Raw genomic sequence first — 19,924 nt, 5'->3', positions numbered from 1 at the left:
GTTAATACAAAAAATTGAGAGATAACAGTATAAAAAAAACAAAAAAAAATGCAAAAAGAAAAAAAAACTCAAGTCACCATTCACCAAAGTTATTAATTATTAATTGTAATATATATATAACTAGTGTTTAATGCCTACGTTGCGGGCGTGAGGTTCTTTTGTCGTGCTAAGTAGTAAGCAAACGACGGCCAAAACCGAGGAAAATCGTAAAAAATGTAAATTTATACCGCCACATAATGTAAAACGTAAGCAAGACAAACATGAGTTATACACTAAACTGACGTAAGACGTAGACAAACACAAATATACACCATCCTCAAACAATAAAACCCAAAATAATTAATAAATCGCCACAAGGAAAAAAAATAGGGAAAAAAACTAAATGGTATCGATTTGGTGGATTACCAATTTAATTTGCAGTGTTTCAAAAGAATAGAGACAAATAGGTGGGTTTGATTTGAAGAAAGTTGGCATACTCATGGGCTTTGATGGAAACATACAGGTAATGCCATGGTAAACAAAGGCTTATGGTATTACTGTAAATAGGATCCTAAGATTGTCTAATTACTATACTGTTCATAAGAACTAGTTAAATTGTATATATAACTAGTAGATGTCCCGCCCGCGTTGCGGGGTAATGGTCGAATAATGCTCAACCAATTAAAAAAAGACTAATATAATTTTGCTAGGAAAAAAAAAAAAAACAAAAACGATGATAAGACCGTAATTTTGGGCTCAGGGCAAAACTGTATTTTTTCAAGACTAATGAGCCAGTGTTAGGCAACTCATTAGACACGGAAAAAAATTAAATCGAGTAAACCAATTAAAAAAAACCTTTATAGTTTTGCAAAAAAAAAAAAAAACTAAAACGATGGGAAAAACGTAATTTTTAACTGCGGGCGAAATCATAATTTTTATTCGGGGATAAATCGTAAACTAAATGGGGCTAAATCATAATTTAAACAGGAAAACAAACAAAAACGATGAGAAAAATGTAAATTTAAGTTGAGGGCAAAATCGTAACCTGGCTGTGATAAAAAAAAAAAACTAATGGCGAAAGTATCACTTTATACGGGGCAAAATGGTAATTTTTAGCCGATAGGAAAATTAGAATTTTTAGCCGGGAGTAAAAGCTTAAGTTTATTTTTAAGCGTGGGCAAAAACATAACTTTGAACTGATGGCAAAATCGTAAATTTAAGGGAAAAAAACTAATGGCAAAACTGTAAACTGAAACGGATCAAAATCGTAACTTTTTACCGGGGGCAAAATTGAAATATTTAGCTGGGAGCATAAGCGTAAAATTATTTTTAAGCGGGGGCGAAAACATAATTTTTAACTGATGGCAAAATCGTAATTTTAAAGGGGGATAAAATTGTTAATTTGTTGGGCCAATAGAAGAGTGAAAGGCAGCTGCCTGACACTATTGAAGGTGCCACCCATTTTGCCCAATAAAAGGCCTGAACTATTGAATTCTGACGTCATCAACTTATGTTTGTAGCAGGTGATAACTAGAAGTGTTTGAATAGTAGGAAAGTATAAAGTTTGATTCTTGTGTGGCTTGGTAATTTGAGGGTCTATTATGTATCAGACTAGTTTTCGCCCCGCCCGCGTTGCGGGGCAATAAACCGAATATTTCTCTCTCATAACATGTAACATGTCTGTATAGAGGGTAAAATCGTAATTATATTTTGAACTGGAGGCGAAATTATAATTTTAAACTGAGAGCAAAATCATAATTTTGAGCTAGGGGAAACATAATTTTATTTTGAACTGTGGGCAAAAACGTAATTTTGAGCTGAGGGTAGAATCGTAATTTTGAGCTATAGGAAAAAACAATATTTTATTTTGAATTGGGGACCAAAACGTAATTTTAAATGGAGGGCAAAACCGTAATTTTAAACTGGGAACAAAATTAAAAATGAGTTTTTGAACCGAGGGCAAAAGCGTAATTTTGAGCTAGGGGCAAAATTATAATTTTATTTTGAGCTGGGGGCAAAAATGTAATTTTAAACGAAGGACGAAAGCGTAATATTAAACTGGGAATAAAATTAAAAAAAATGGGTTGGTCCAATAGGGAAGTGCCAGGCAAGCTAGCTGCCTGGCACTATTCCCTTAACTTGAAAATATACTTGAACTGTGGGCAAAAACGTAATTTTGAGCTGAGGGCAGAATCGTAATTTTGAGCTAGAGGAAAAAACATTTTATTTTGAACTGGGGGCAAAAACGTAATTTTAAACGGAAAGCAAAACCGTAATTTTAAACTGGGAACAAAATTAAAAATGCGTTTTTGACCCGAGGGCAAAAGCGTAATTTTGAGCTAGGGGCAAAATTATAGTTTTATTTTTTATCTTGGGGCAAAAACGTAATTTTAAACGAAGAACGAAAGCGTAATTTTAAACCGGAAGTAAAATTCTTCTATATATTAAAAAGGGAATGCTTTGAACAGTAATAATAATATAATATAAGTATATTAAAAAGACAATCTTTTGAATAATAAGATTGTGGGGTATGGTGGGGCGGGGGTTTACGGCATGGGTTGACATGTGGAGTTCGAACCCCCCCACTGGTGAGTGACGTGTCCGTAGGGTATGGAGGGGCGTGGCTTGGCCAGGTGTATTAAAATAAAAAATGGCCCGCTATGCCCTAGCCAACAAGCCAATAAGAGGCGGCCACATAGGATCGCTAGCATACCCCAGGGCCGGCCTTAAACTCCCACCCAAGGGGCCACGCCCACCCGGGGTGGTGATTTGGACGTTTCTCTCCAACTCAGCCCCCAACCTCCGCCCCATACCCCATAGTCTAATTAGAAAAATACAATGTTTTGAACAGTAACTAGAAAAGGTTATAATAATAAATATAGTTTTTTTAATTATTTTTATTATCTTCTTTACTTTTTAAGTTAGATAAATTTATGTTAACTGGTACTGGTGTCGTAAATACCAATACGGTTATCGGTACATGAAGGTAAAAACCGACACCAGCCTGGTACAGAAAACACCAAAAGTCGGTATCGAATTGATTTTGAAAATCTTTTAGTTTGGAAAATTCGGTACTGCTACCTGGTACCATTTGCTCATCCCTGATCATGGGTGTCGTACGGACAACAACGGCATCGTGCAACTTTTTTTGTTGATTTTCTTCAACTTTTAATGATTTCTTTTTATAGTTTCAGAGGTAGGGATGAGCTCGGTGCCAACCAATACTGAATCGGTATTGGTACCGAAAATACCAGTTACGGTACCGGTATATGAAGTTAAAAACGGTAGCGAACCGGTAGCAGGTACGCCAAAAGTCGTACCGAATTGGTACTTAAGATCTTTCGGTTCAGGAAATTCGGTACCGGTACCCAGTATCATTTGCTCATCTCTGACCACATGTTTTATACGAACAACATTATTACCATACAACTTTTTTGGTTGATTCAGACCTAATCGGCTAAAAATTTCGACCAAATTTCGGCTATATTCCAGTCAAACCTTATAAATTTCAGCGACTAGTCTTATCTATTTAAAAAAATGAGCCGATGAGATGTTAAAATTTGTCTTGCTAAATAGGTTACACATAAAAACATGTGAATATATATATATAAAACTAAAGATTACATATAATAATCTTAATTCGATTAACCGCTAGTCCGTACCCCATTGGCCAACTAGTGCCTAAAGATTGGTTTGGGAAGGAAACTGGTAATCTCAATCTCACTGTAAGACCCTTACATTTATTGAATATTTCATATAATATATAGTGCATTTTAAACTCCGTTTTTTTATATTTCAAAAGATCGATGAAACGACGTGCATCGTTACCTATCATACAATTTCATTCAAACGATTAGAAATCAAAGCATTTGAACAAAAGAATTAGACACAATAAATTTTTTTTTCAGCCCCTTCACCCGGCCAGGTCATGTTTCTACCCGGCCGTGTCAGCTAAACATATATTTTTCACAGAACCTTCACCCGGCCATGTCAAGTGTCCACCTGGTCGTGTCAGCTCTGCACTTTTCCCAGCCATTACTTCTTACTGAAACGGACATAACTATCTCATTTTTTATCCGTTTTGTGTCACGTTTCTTCCTACGTGATCGTAAATTTATCCTCATCACATGGAATTAAAATCCGACATCCGGATTAACAAAATTTGAAACTTTTAAGCCTTCGGCTTAATACCTTTTTTTTTTTTTACCAATTTTGACCCATTCATGATTTTTATCACAAAAACTATTTTGTTGCATACAAATTATCATGAACCTCATCTTATATCAGTTTTCTATTGTTCAAGGTCCAAACCACGGGTTTCTTACGTATTCTTAACCCGTTTTCGCTCATATGCTTATTTTGACTCGTTAAGGGTATTTAAGCATATTTTAAGTATGAATCGCTTTCATTCAATTTCTAGCTTCATATTTCCAAATTCCTTATCAAATGATCTTCCATCACAACTATATTTGTGGTGCATTTAATGTGGTGGTCTATATATTCCGAGTTTTACCCCTCGGATTATTATTTTACGGCAAGGACTCATATAGAGTCATTTGACCCCAAAGATTCACATTATTCGCTTTTTATACTTATTTTAAGTACTTATTTGATCATAAAACTCGTTTCCAAACAACCTTTAAGGGTTTTTTGCTCAATTTATCTTACAAGGGCATTTTGGTCACGTTTAACCCTTCTTTTACGACGAAGGACTTTTAAAGCCATGTTTGACCAAAAATCCCACTTTTAAGACTATGATCTTGTTTAAAAATCATTATGCTTTTAAGACGTAATGATTATAATTTAAATCATTCGGTTTACCTATTAAGATGACCAAATGTCCATTTTTTATTTTGTCTAACTATCATAGCATCTCAAGTTCTAAATGAGTAGTTAACCTATTACGCATACCTGGCTCGGATCAATATATTGACCCGTTAATACCTTTCTTTAATAACCGCTAATTAATATCGAAGCGGATATCCATTAGATGTTTACTCCTGTAAACATACTACTCGACAAATAATCATTAGTCGATATTGTCAAAGGGTGATATCTTCACCTTTTGACCCGTTTAGTATAAGTGACCATTTATCTTTGCGAGATGACATTTATTACCATCTCATCTACATGACTCGCTTTGGTTTACACCGTACTGTCATTTTACTTATAAACCATTTCTCAGCTCTTTTGACTCATTATGGCTTACGCCGTAAAGTGTCTTTTCAAAACTAACGGTTATTGTCAAAGTGTGACCAATTTACCGTTTTGCCCTTATTATTCGTTTTTTAAAAGTTCATTTTCTATTCATCTTAGTATGTCTGAATTACCGATTTACTCCTTTTTAATTATCGATATGGTTTCGTATCATTTCGTTTATCTTGTTCCGCACGACTACAAGTCGGAACATCATATTTCAATTGCTTATTTATCTTATTGGTACTTAATACGATAAGAGAATATTCTATTAATTAAGAATAGTCTAAGCTATACTTACCTTGCATCCAAATTAGGCTTTTTCTTCATACTTGATTCGTTTGACCCGCGTCATTACCAAGCTTCCACCTAGCTTGTCAAGCGTCAAACTATCATTGAAATTTGTAAGGTGGTTAGATTAGTCATAATTATTTACGACTATTCCATCCTATGATTCTTATGTCGAATTTATCATTCGATCATATCATTGGTCAGTCTGACCTTTTAAAGTCAACTGGCTATTAACATAAATAATTAAACGATGTAGCTCAACTACTCGTTTAATTACTTGGTCAATTATCCGGTAAGCATCATTCTTATGTTACCGTTTTAATCACTTATTAACCTAGTTCTTGTAATCATAATTTACCGAATTAATACACAGTGATATTAAACATCATTGAACATGAACATATCATCAATTTTTATCATATCACACTAAACTTATTTCATAGTAAGTATGATTATATACTCAAACACACAATTTATTCAAGTATTTCCTCATTACTATCATATATGACGATTCTAAACATAATTATATCATCAATTTCATCATATGATTAGAACCCACTTATCCTAGTGTGGTAAATCATCTAATCATTCAATTCATGGCAATTTTAATTTTTACTTAAGATTTTATTCCTAAGCAATTATACATCACAATTCAACCATAACTTCAATAATTCATCCATAATTCGTGATTATGATGATTCTTAAATTTTCACAACTTCACAAATCATCAAAGTTTTACATACCTTATGATCCCCTAGCTTGGGTGATCGTTAATTCACGTTCAATTATGAATTTGAGAGTCATTTGGCCCTTCAATTTGATGATTATGTTGGAATTAGGGTTTTGGCTCCATAGAGCTTATCCTTATACGTCCAGAACACACACATACACACTTAGTGTGTGTGTTGTTTTTGTTTTAAGTTTTTATAATTAAACTTTCCAAGTTATCCAATTTTGCCCCCTCTTGTTTGGTCAGTTATTAAGTAGACTACAACCCACTTAATTCCTATAGAATTCCCTCTAATTAACCTAGTTAAATATTCCTAGTTAACTTATTCGGTTCGGGAAGATTACAACTCGTTTTATTTTCAGTCCCGTTAACACGGACCTTTTATAAGCTTTATTTCTCAAAAGCATTATTTTTCCCCTTTTTATTAAATATTAGGTTTAGTTATATAAATTCTAATATTTTCTGGGTTAATTTTACCACTAATGTTATATTACCCGTCTTTTAGTATTAACGTGGTTTGATTACCAAACCCGTTTTCCGGGTGTTACACTCACACCCAGTTGTAAAATCGTGTTCCAAACCCTGACCAAACATGTCGAAAATAGGTCGGGTGATTGCCTTTCGGGTATTAGATATACATGTAGGTATTTTGAAATAGTTATATTTTTTGTTGTAAGTTTTATATAAATTTATTTTCTTAATAACGATTAATTACATAAACATCATTATCATTATAACAAGTTTAAATGATCTAAATATGTAAAATTCATAATGGTATAAATCTCAAAAAAGATAAGTTGATATGATAAATAATATTTTCCAACACATGTTCAAAAACAAAAGAAAAAAAAAATACACTTTCACATAATGAAAAATAACAATTAAAAAATATGGAACATGGTTCATGGTATTACCAAATCCCATACATGTATCATACTTGTAGAAAATTTTAAAATATTCTCATACCCGAATACCAGTCCCTAATGTTTTAGATTTCAAATTTGCACATCAGGTTCAAGTTCCAGTCCCTAATGTTTTAGATTTCAAATTTGCACATCAGGTTCAAGTTCGATTTTCATAACTAGTCAGTTTATTTATATGGCTTGATGGGCCTTATAATGTATTAGGTAGTAGCTTTTGTTTACATAAACTCACCTTAGTCAAGCCATTTTGTGTTAAATTGTGCACATATAGTGATTGGTAGTTGTGAGCCTGAACGGACTTTGCAATGTGTTAGTGAGTTAGTTTTGGTGTTACAAAGTCATGTTAGTCCAAAACAATTTAAAACAATTTATAATAACCGGTTCCAACTTCTAGTAACCGGGTCCAACGGATAGTAACTGGTTCCAACGGTAATATTTGACATTTAATGCGTTTTGCAACCCCCAAAATCGATCCTAACGGCTAGTAACCGGTTCTAACGGTAACTTATTACCGGGTACAATGGACTGGGTACTGGAGGAACCAGGTACGGGTACTAACCAGGTACGGTTTGGGAACCGGGTACAACCCGTTTATTATCAAAAAATATGAAACCGGGTAAGAACCGCTGGGTTTTTTGAACCCGGACCTAGTTCTCCTATACATCAGGTTGGAACTGGAACCGGTTACGGGTCGTTTCTACAGGTTCGGGTTTGGAACCGGGTATTATGCCCATCTCTAGATTGATGTGCATTAATGGGCCTAATGTGTTGGTTTTAATACACTAATGGGTCTGTTGTGATCCATCGTGACTCCATATAATCTTAAATAACTCACTAACACATGATTTAATGAGGTAGTCAATAGGAATAAGTAATACATTAAGATTGTATAAACTTAGGGCTGTAAACGAACCGAACGTTCAGCGAACAGTTCGTGAACCGTTCGGCGAGAAGTTCGTTTATGTTCGTTCGTTTAATAAACGAACGAACATGAACAAGAAATTTCGTTCGATTAGTTAAATGAACGAACATGAACAGAGGTCTCGTTCGTTCGATTGTGTTCGTGAACGTTCGGTAAGGTGTTCGTGAACATTCGTTGATTTGCGTTCGTTTATGTTTGTGTTTTTATTGAAGATTTTTGTACTTTCTTATATTTTATTTGTACTTTTTATATTATGAAATTATTATTTATTTTATTTCCCTAACAAATAAACTAGGAAACTCACTTTCACCTTGTTTATGCATCATTTTATTTTCATTTCTCATTATTTGCATCAACGAAAACGATCGACCTCCGTTCCACAATAAGGGATTCAAGTTCGAGTGCTACTCTCTGGGCCATCTATCTTTATCCTTCGTCGAGTTCGCCAAATTTATTTGTGTTCGTGAACCGTTCGCGAACACGCTCATTTCCTTAATGAACGAACACGAACATAAAATCTCGTTCGGTAAGTGTTCATGAACCGTTCGTGAACACATTTATTTCCTTAACGAACGAACACGAACAAGGCCTTGTTCGTGTTCGTTCGGTTCGTTTACAGCCCTATATAAACTTCTTTTCACTTCACTATTTTTTTATTTTTTGGTACTGAATTTTCACTCTTTGAAAAATAGCAGAGAAATAGATTATTTCACTAATACCAAACTATCATACTTGATTTTAAATTTACAGGTGTAAATAGTTAAAATTGCATCAACTAACTCTAAAGAAGTAATCTAAATTCAGAGACGATCACAACGAAGATGCATGGTAATGTCCCGAAACTTTCCTTATACTAACTTAAAATTATGATTTTCAAAATGTACGGGTAACGGAGTTATTGGGCCCAATAACTTGAAACCTGTTACATTTTTAAAATGTACGGTAATAGAGTTATTGGCCCAATAAAACCAAAAGCCAACATCCTTGAATCGTGAACTTGAAAACTAGCATATTGATGTTGGCTAGAAAACGGGATACGGAATCAGACCTGTTGATTCTCACAGAATACCAGGAACGATTTTTCCAAGATTCCTTGGTTCACGAAGAATACCGAAAATTGGGGTTTCACACACAAAACACTCACTAGTGAATTGGGAGAGAAAAATGACTTTTCATATAACTCAAAACTGATTAGCTTCCTCCTATTACATCCATCTAAATAATAACGTAAATTGAAAACGGGCCTCAAAACACACTAGGGCCAAAAGCTAGAACGAAATAAAAGTCTATCAAAAGCAATAAAAAACATAAAAAGATAAATAACTCATAAAAATAAGCGTTTTTGGGCCCAAACGATGTAGAAAGATGGGCCTCGTTCTCACGATCGATTCGCCTGGTCGCACGCCCAAAACGGACGCCTGTAGCCCAAGTTAGAGCCAAGTTAAAGGCTTAAAACCCCTTTTGTCATACTATCTTGGCCTCCAAATACAAGATTGTCTACTCCTCCACACTTGGGCCCGCATCACATATGATCTTGAAAATCAAATTATTTTATAACTTAACATGTCATTAGAACTTATATATATCAGAGTACTTGCTTTTTATCACTAACAAAATTATTTTTAAATACAAACTTAAAAATAAGCGTCGGGTGGATAAGGTATGAAAATAGTCTAGTTTAACCGGCTTAACCCATATAATGGGTCGTGTTTGGATTGAACTAAAAGCAAACGTGTGTGCTAGTTTTTTTAAATTTCAGAGTTTCTTTAAAAGTAGTACATTTTCAAAGTGGGCTGTACAAAAATATAAGGTTGAATTCAATAAAGAGGGATAAAACATGATATGTTACTAGGAAACACATCAACATCCCTTGTGATCAATATAATATAACTAAAAACCATTAAATAAAAGTCCAAACACCAAACATCAGAAGAAAACGTAGATAAGTAGAATAACAAAACTACTCACACATAAGCATCCAATTGTAAACCAAATTAATGCATTTTCTATAGTTCAAAAAACTATATGATTGAAAGTGGTTCACTAGACAAGATCTATTTAACTAACGGGTTTTGATATGGAGAATATTTTCCAATAAAATTGATTTCACAATGCCTGGAAGCCCTTGGAACATTAAGCAATTGTGTTGACAGTCGCCTTTCTTCTTTAAAGCGTAAGCTTCGCCAAATGATTGTTACTGTCTTCAAAACCTCTGCATTCCCCAACACGTATTTCAGAAACTGTACATCACACTTTCGCCCCTCACATTTGGAAAACTTAATTGTTGTAAGGTTTGTTAGCAAACAAGCAGGAACCAACTTTGGTTCAACCCAAAGGGATTCTATATCCGTCTGTTTTTAACACAAGAAAGATAAGGAATAATAATAATAATAATAATAATAATAATAATAATAATAATAATAATAATAATAATAATAATAATAATAATAATAAGCTCAATATTATTATATAAGGATAAAAGAATGTAAACATGTTAAAAAGAAAATTTGTCAAACCTTAGACATGTTTGCTTTTTCAATACACAGATGTTTCTACTCTGGAGAACTTTCAAGAAATTCTGGGATTATTAGTCTCCAATTCCGAAAACCTTTCAACTCCAAGTACGTCATATTTGGAAAGCCGGGAAGAGCCGAATCTATTGGGATCTCATAGTAAACAATGGGACCAATTTGAGCTGAAAGTGATTTAACTCCATTTATTCCCTTTAGAATGTCAACCCACATAGAATCGCATCTTACGTGAGTAAATGAAAAAGAAGCCCCAACCAGAGAAGACACATCTTCCGTTAAAAAATACGAGCACAAAACTCCGCCAACAAATAGGTACTCAAGATTAGGGACGTTTAGCACAACTTTGTTGGTAAAAGGTGACTTACAGTATAGTATTGTTAGTTTCATTCGTTTCAAAGTAGGGATGATGAATATGTAATTTTCTTCATTAGCTAGCCATGTTACTGTCAAAAATAAACTTTCAAGCACCGGACAGCCTCGGATGAGTTTAAATGCATTCTCATGAGGTTTGTCAAAAATAGCAATGTCAAGAGCTTTCAGACAAGGAAGATTGACCGAACACAGACATCTCCAAACACGCCCATTACGACTTTCGCAATCAATGCTTAATTTTGTGAGTGTCTTGCACGTGAAAAGGCTTGCAGGTAACTGAGCCAGGATAACATGTATGTCAAGCTCTTGTACGTTTAACCGCACTGCCTTATCAATCCAACTTGATACACTTGACATTCTATACCAATAATATCTATCAGAAAACTTTAATCGGAATAATTTAACATGGGGTGTTTGGCAAAACTCCAGTACCCGGTCAACAAATTTTGACAAGACATCGAAACCATGGACCTTGTGAATATCATCAAAGTCAAGGTTAGTGACGAACGTCCATCTGTGCCTCCAACTTTTCGATAAAATGCTAGTTCCAACAGCAAATTTCGTAGGCATTAGAGAAAGTATCAGCGCAACAACCTCTTGAGGCAACGTGCTAAGCCTGTCGTCTGCATTCTCATTAATGGAACTCATTCTAGGATCTTTGACAGGGGCGGACTTACCTTAGAGGAAGGGGTAGCCTCCGCTACCGTTTGGCGCTCCGGCGGTAGTGTAAATTTTGGAAAAATTTGACGTTTTTCAATTTTGTTGCCGTTTTTTTTATAAAACGTTAGCGTTACGAAGATTTTCTAGCTCCGCCACTGGTCGTTTATTCCTAAAAAAAAACAAACACAATTATGTATCACAACAACAATAGTACCAACTACCAAGTATACTCAGTGTTTAGATTTAAAAACATGCAAAACTCCACGTTAGTTTCAAAGTGTGAAAATGCAAGTTTTTTAATACTAAACATTCAATAAAAATACAGCCGTAAATTGACCAAATAACTGAAACCCTCACCTGTAGATTCAGTGACGAAAACCTAATTAATCGAATTCTTATTTGCAATTAGGGTTTGGGATTTAAAAACTGAAAGTGTATATATAGTAAAATTAATGAGAAATAATGAAAATAATAAAAGTTAATATATTATAAATTTATAATTATAACTACGTACTATATATAGAGAGAAATTTTTGATAACTTTATGATTAATTTAAAAAAAAATAAGAAACTAAAATCTCATTTAAATAAATTACAAAAATCGTCATTTATTTATGTCACTTATTGCAAATTATATCCTCTGTCTTCAATAATTACAGAAAACGTACTCGTTGTTTGCAAACCCTTGCAAGTTATGTCCTTTAGCTCTAACTCAGTTAATTTTTTATGGTTAAATCAAACCAAATGAACCTCACATGAGTGTATTTTGGTCATTTTACTCTCATGTGGGGTCCATTTGGTCAGATTTAACTACAAAAATACCCTCATGTGTGGTCCATTTGATTAGATTTAACCACAAAAATTAACTGTGTTAGGACTAAAGGACATAACTTGTAAGAGTTTGCAAACATCGAGTACGTTTTCTGTAATTATTGATGACAAAGGACACAGTTTGCAATAAGTGACATGAATAAATGACGATTTTTGTAATTTACTCTTAAAGAAAAGATTATTTGAAAAGTTAATGTGTCATGAACACTCTTGAGGCCCAATTTATACCTATAAAACTAGTGTTGGCCTAACTAAGAAACAATTGGATATAAGCCGTGGAAAGAAGAAGAAGATAGGGCATGTATCAATCTATATGTGAAGTTTTGGCTTCCTATCTCCTTGAGTCCTTTCACTAATTCGTTTCTGTTCCCTGTAACCCGTTTCCAGAGCCGTCTCCGAAAACTCTCAAAATAATTTAGGCCTCAGACGAAATAAAAAACTGGGCCCAAAATTGTGGTAAGGGGAAATGAATAAAAAAAAATAGACTTTAATGGTGGAGCCAAACCATAAACTTGAGACCTTTAAATTATCTTGAGATAGTTTTTCCACTCCACCACCAACAATTTTATGTATAATAAATGAATGCGTATGTTAAATACATAATATAATATGTATATATAGGATTAGGTTCAAGAGTGAACACTAGTGTAGTTTGCGAACTGAGCGAACTAATCCTGGCCATACATGTGTGTAGATCAATGGCCAGAATTTGACGTTTTAACGCGGCTTTTTTTACGCAACGTTTTACGCCGTTTTTACACAAAACGAACTCACCCAAAAAATCGCGACTCAGTAGGTGTCTCAGATAAATTGAACTTATCATCATCGACTGAAAATAATAATATAAAAAACCAACAACAAAAATCAAAACAGTGTGTGGATTCTTGAAAAAAACGGGGTTTGGCTCAGAGTTTACAATAATTAAGGCTGCAAAGTGGGACGCGCCATCGTCATCAAAATATACGGGTTTTTTTTTGTATCATCACTGCCAAGAACACCATCACCAAGATGAATTATCACAAAAAAAGTTTCGTGTTATCAGTACCAAACGACACAAAAACTCAATCCCTGATCCGACAATTTTTGGATCGGCACACGGGGCACCACCTGTCACACCCGTTCATTTGCGGAAGCGCGCGGTGTGAACTTGATTAGTTTTCATTGCATACGATATAAGTAAACAACTACATGAATAAAAACATACGATGTTCATCCATTGACATAATAAAAATATTACACATCTTAAGTTTGTTTAAAATACCAAACGACATAAGTTATAAGTTTTACAAAAGACGAGTTTAACACAAGTTTAAAACATAAAGCTTTGCATCCTATATCTCATTGAAGATGAGGTATATGGACCAAACCCTCCAAAAGGGATGACATCGATGACTTGTACTCCAAAAGCTTCATAGTAAACATCAGCACCAAAGTTTCATTAGTTTCCTGAAATACATGTGAGTTTGAAAACATCAACAAAAGTTGAGCAAGTTCATGTGTTTTATGTGTAATGCGCATCAAATGAATCTCAAAAACATTTCAAAGTTCAGTTTATAAGTAGGTATGTAAAGCGTATATGAACATGTTGATCATTAATATTTTGCAAGGACACTAATATATGTGACGGAATAGGAGGTACTCAATATTTTATAAATTGGCCCAATATTTATATTCATGCATTCTTAGTAATCTGTTACTAATTATGCTAGTAACTTTTATAATTACACTTAGTGTCATTTTCGCATTAAACTTTCCGGCTTTTCGTTGTCGGTATTGTATGTTAAGTGCCTAAAATATTTTATTTTAGACTTGTCATAACGTTTGGTTTATATAACTTTTGTGTTGAAATTGATCGTTTCGTCGATAAAGCAAAAGGTGTCATCCGATGTCCGTTGTTCGAGATTCGTCGTCCGATGTTCGCGCCTTGAGTTTTGGTATCACACAAGTGTATATTTTTAGTAAGCGCGAAGGTTCACGACCGTTGTTATATTCGCAAATATTCGTGAGGTTTTCATCGTGGTGTAAGTGTATATTTTGCAAGTATTCTATGTATTATTTTTGGTATGTATTCCTCCTACTACTAATACATACAAACATTATACAAGTAATATACACCAATAGAGTATTTAGCATATGTATATATGATTTTCCAAAAATTATATTTATTGTTTTATTTATAAACTTTACCCACTTTTATGTTATAAAAAATATCTTTTTGAGTTTATATAAACTGTTGGATGGTTAAGACTTAACCATCGTCATTAGGGTTTGTATAATTATGATTAAGGTCGTTAATCACAATTAAGTTTACTAATCGTGATTAACCATGTTAATCACCCCGTTAATCTCTTTTTAATCGCGATTAGTATTTTAGAAAAATTTCCCCATGGTTTCCCCTAAACTATGGCGTTTTCCCCACGTTTTAAAACGCTTTTTAAGCATGTTTAGCACCCTTAATCACGATCAATTCAAACCAAGTTTCATATTATCAACTTTGCATGAACACTACACATAAACATCTTCATGCTCCATGAACTTTACATATATATTTTTTACCATACTTTTTAATAAAAATTATGATAATTTTAGGTCTTTTAACAAGATTAATTAAACCATCATTTTTATCCTACTTATAACCTTGACCTTTTATTTAAACAACTTGTTTAACTCACTTTTCAAGACTATTATAGTTTAAATCATGGTTTTTAATCTTAAAAAAAAAGTTACATTTGAAATAACTCATCTTCATGTTGTAGTAAAGTTCATGGCTCATAAGAATGATGATCTTGTTTAGATTTAAACATAAAGATGTTTAAATCTTTATTTTTGTTCTTAATCATACAAGATTAGCCATGTAAATAACCTATTTTAACAAGATCTACATTATGTAAATCATTATCTAGCACATAATCAACATAATCCACATAATATACACCATATTTAGTAGACTTTTATGGTGGGGTTAGGGTTTTAATCTTTGATTTTTGTTTTGTTCAAGATGATCAACATACATTATATATTCTAAAAAGCTTAAAAAGTATAGAATGATGTCTTACAACTTTGCAAGAATCTAGTAGATGAAGATGATAAAGGTGTAAAGCTCCAAAATGATTCCTAATGCTCTTCCATGGTTGCTACACTCTTGTATCACCTTAGAAGAGGCTTTAGATACTTAAAATGAAGTGTTTAAAAATTTAGAATGGAAAGTTAAAAGGGGTGTTTGGGATCCGTAGATGAGAGAGGGACAAGGAGGTATGATGTGTTTTTTTTTTTTTTTAATGTGGAAGATGATGAGGGAATGGTGGTGTTAGATGATTATATTCTTGCAAGTAATGGTTAAGTAAAAAAACAAATCTTGCACCATGCTTCACCAAAGATTTTTACTATCACCTCAAGTGTGTAGGGTGGCTTGTGGGACCACCCCATGACCGATTTTTGGGAGGTAAGTTGTAGGAGTTTTTTTTTCTTTAAACATATGCATACATATATATGTATTAATATGTTATATTAGATATGTAGGTAATTAATTTAGTTAGGGTAATTTGGGTGTTAATGATAGTTTAGGGTTTTAAATAAAGTCTAATTAGTTTACTAGTTTAGTGGGTATTGGTTTTGGGTATTGATTCTTAATTGTAACCTTATTCAATTCTCTATAATCAATACACATTCTTATCGGACCATCCTTTTTCTTAATAAACAACACTGGTGCCCCCTCCCACGGGGATAAACTAGGTTGTATGAAACCTTTACTTAATAATTCATCTAATTGATTCTTCAGTTTTAATATTTCTGTGGGTGCTAACCGATAAGGTGCCTTGGCTATCGGTATAGTTTCTGGAATTAGATGAATCCTAAATTCTACCTTCCTATTTGGTGGTAATCCTGGTAATTCTTCGGGAATACATCTGAGTATTCTAAAACTACAGAAATTTGAGTTCTTTATCTTTAATATCAATGATTACTGAAACTATTCCTTGCTTTTGTTCATAATTAGCAACTTTCATTACTGATATGAACTTTATGGGTTTACATGGCTTATCTCCTGTAATCATTATTATTTCTCCAGCGGGTGCCTGAATTTCTATAAAATTCTTATCACAGATAATTCGAGCATGGTTGGCTACTAACCAATCCATTCCTAACACAACATCAAATTCAGCTAATTTCATAGGTAATAGGTTTGCAAAGAATTTATGACCTGAGATTTCTATTTTTTCTTTTTGCAAAACTTTATCTATGCTAACAGATTTTCCCTCTGCCGTTTCGACTGTAGAATTTTGCCTAATGCTGGTTAAAAGTAAGTTAAGCGTTTGGCAGAATGAAATATTTATAAAACTTTGGTTTGCACCAGAGTCAAATAATACTTTTGTGTAAACATTGTGAACTAAGAACGTACCAGCTATCACATCTGGAATGAGCTCTGCTTCCTGAGCAGTCAGTTGGAAAGATCTTACATTCCTTTTTGCTTCTTCTGTAGGTTTAGCTTTATTGTTAGATAGTTTGTTCAGTTTTGGACAATCTGGCCTAAGATGTCCAGCTTCTCCACAGTTGTAGCAGACTGAAAATTTCTTCCTCCTGCAGTCTTCTTCTTGATGCCTCGGAATTTTGCAAAAATTGCAATATCCTTTGCATCTTCCAAAATGCTTTCTTTTGCAAGAATCGCAAAATGGGCTAGTGGAAGATTGCCCATTCCCTCCTTTCTTGATATTGTTATGGTTACCCGGACGGAATCCTTGGGTAATCTTTTGGGCTACTTCCTTCCTTCTATTTTCTTCTCTTGTCCGTACTAGTTCGTCAGTCAGAGTATTGGCTAAATCTACCGCATCATCAATCGTGCAAGGTTTCGCAGCCTTGACGATATTACGGATTTCAGCAATCAATCCCCAAATATAACGAGAAATAAGTACCGGCTCTGGCGAAGCCAGGGTTGGTACTACTCGAGCATACTCGAAGAATGTCGAAGTATACTTTCGACAATCTACATCCACCATCCGGTGGGTTAGAAACTTATTTGTCATTTGTTCCTTTTCATATTCGGGACAGAATTTTCTTTCTACAAGGCTCTTAAATTCTTCCCAGTTCATAGCATACGCCATCCTTCTTCCTTTTGCTTGTAACACTGTATTCCACCATTCTAGCGCCCCTTCTTTGAAAAGGTTTGACGCGTACATGACCTGATCATCCTGAGCACATTTACTTATGGCAATTACTGCCTCGGTTTTCTCTAACCAACGCAGAGCCGCAGTTGCTCCTTCATTGCCTGCAAACTCAAATGGTTTACAAGCAAGAAATTCTTTGTAAGTGCAACCAGGCGTTGCAGCTTTCATTTTCTTAGGGAGCGGAGCTTGTCGTGGTTCATTATCATGATTAACATGATCATTGCCTCCGTTTACGCTATTACTGAAGTTATCTTCAGAAATACGTTTGCTAGGAACGATTTGTTGAGGTTCTATTGGATTTTTAACAGCAGCAACAATTGCTGGAATAGCATTGGCTATCCCTTGAGCAATTATTGTTGGAATAGTGTTGACTATCCCTTGAGCAACGATATTTTTTATATCCTGCCTAGTCATATATTGATCCCCCGGTTGTTGCTCAGATTGAGTAACCTCATTAACTGGTTCATTATTCGCGTTCTCCATCTGATAATTAATTATATATATATAATTTTGTTAGTATCAAATAAATAACAATTATACATAAAATCATCATACAAATTTCATAATATACATATAGCCAAAACTATCGATTTCTCGATTCCTATTTTTATATTTTATAATAGGCATCAATACATATTTTTATCTTACAAAGTTTTATTTGTAGTTATTTTACAGACTGATTTTGACAATTACTATTACACAACCACAGTTCCATAAATCCCCTATCCTTTGTTAGATGATATTCTAGTAATGGCGTTCCCTCTCATCGTATTTCCAGGAGATCTGTCCCCCAATCTCTTGGATTCTATCCCCAGTATCCATTAGTTCTTTGCCAAATTGGCGGAATTCAGCCATATTCTCGTTACTCATTGGTGGAAAAAGTTCTGGATTGAACTGAGGAAAAAGCTTATAGGGATTGTTTTGTAACTGTATTTCATTAGTCAACCATTCATCTATTCCGAAAGGTTGCGAGTGGATTGAAGGATTTGGAATAGGTGGTTCTAAGTTCATTGGTAGTTGTGTTTCAAGAGAGTGAATAAAAATATTTTTATTAACAGGCTTAATAGTATTATAGCTTGCCAATATAAAATCTAGCTCTTCCTGAGATGGTAACCTTTCAATTTGCCTAGAACTTTCCCCAATTTCCATTTTCTTAAGCTTGGGTTTCTCGAGAGGTAAAGCATTGAATTCTATAGGTTCTTCTATGTCTGGTATATACCTATTGAAATCTCTGGAGACCTCTATTCTTACCGGATAGAGATTTAAATCCTGAAGGGCGTCAGACAAGTCACTCATGCTGTTTAGCAAAATACGCACAATTACTAAGTTAAAATTGATAACAAAATTTTATAGAAAACTTTTAAATATTTTTTCATACTGGGTAACTACCAAAACAACTGAAATTTAAAACACACTAGGTTTTATTTGTAATTTATTTATTTACTGAATAAGGTTTCTAGACTGTAGATAATAAAGGTACTAAAACTTGGGTCAAATTATTTTAAGGATTTGCATTAATCGCTACATTGGCTAGCATATGAAGATCTTCCCATACTGTACACAATTAGTCAGATAATAAAATACATAATCACAGAATAGCAATTAGAAATTCCTAAGTATTTCTCAATTACTTTAATAGGCTAAAATCAATAGTAAGCTTAAATCAGTGGCTCTGATACCACCTTTTTCTGTCACGGCCCCCGACCCGATTTGACCCGTTTCAGGAGCCGTGGGACAGAAATCCCGTGGTATTTAATTTAGGCGACAGCGGAAGTCTTTTTAAAATAGGATCTTTTAATATTTAAAACTGCACGTTACATAATTTAGGGATAAAACCCTGTAATTTACAATAAGGTGATTTCACTGGGAAATCTTTATTTTTTCAAAACATGTTTCTTTATTTATTTACATTGAGCCACTTCTCTAAGCTGGTAGTGCTCCACGGCACTTTTCTTAGCTCACAACAGATCACCTGAAACATGTTTGAAAAAGGTTTTGTCAACGGGAAATACTGAGTGAGTTCCTTCAGGTTTTATAAAATGACCCTTAGTTATAAAATTACAGCATAAGAGCGATTACAATGGTTTATATCTTATATTTATCTGGCGCTATGTCACAATGGTGACATGTCACAATGGTGACATGTCACAATGGTGACGATGGTCATACCACTATTAGGTCAATGAACCCAAATAGTGATGATTATCCCTAGTAGGTCAATGAACCTAACTGGGAGAAAATTAGTAATGTGCACAATACCCCACTAGCCAGTGATTCAAGATATCCACGACTTAGTCCCTGTAATTATAACTTTTGAAAATAATTTGGAG

This window comes from Helianthus annuus, chromosome 17, assembly GCF_002127325.2.
Source record: "Helianthus annuus cultivar XRQ/B chromosome 17, HanXRQr2.0-SUNRISE, whole genome shotgun sequence".
NCBI classification, from domain to species: Eukaryota; Viridiplantae; Streptophyta; class Magnoliopsida; order Asterales; family Asteraceae; genus Helianthus; species Helianthus annuus.
This window is presented reverse-complemented; position numbering follows the sequence as displayed.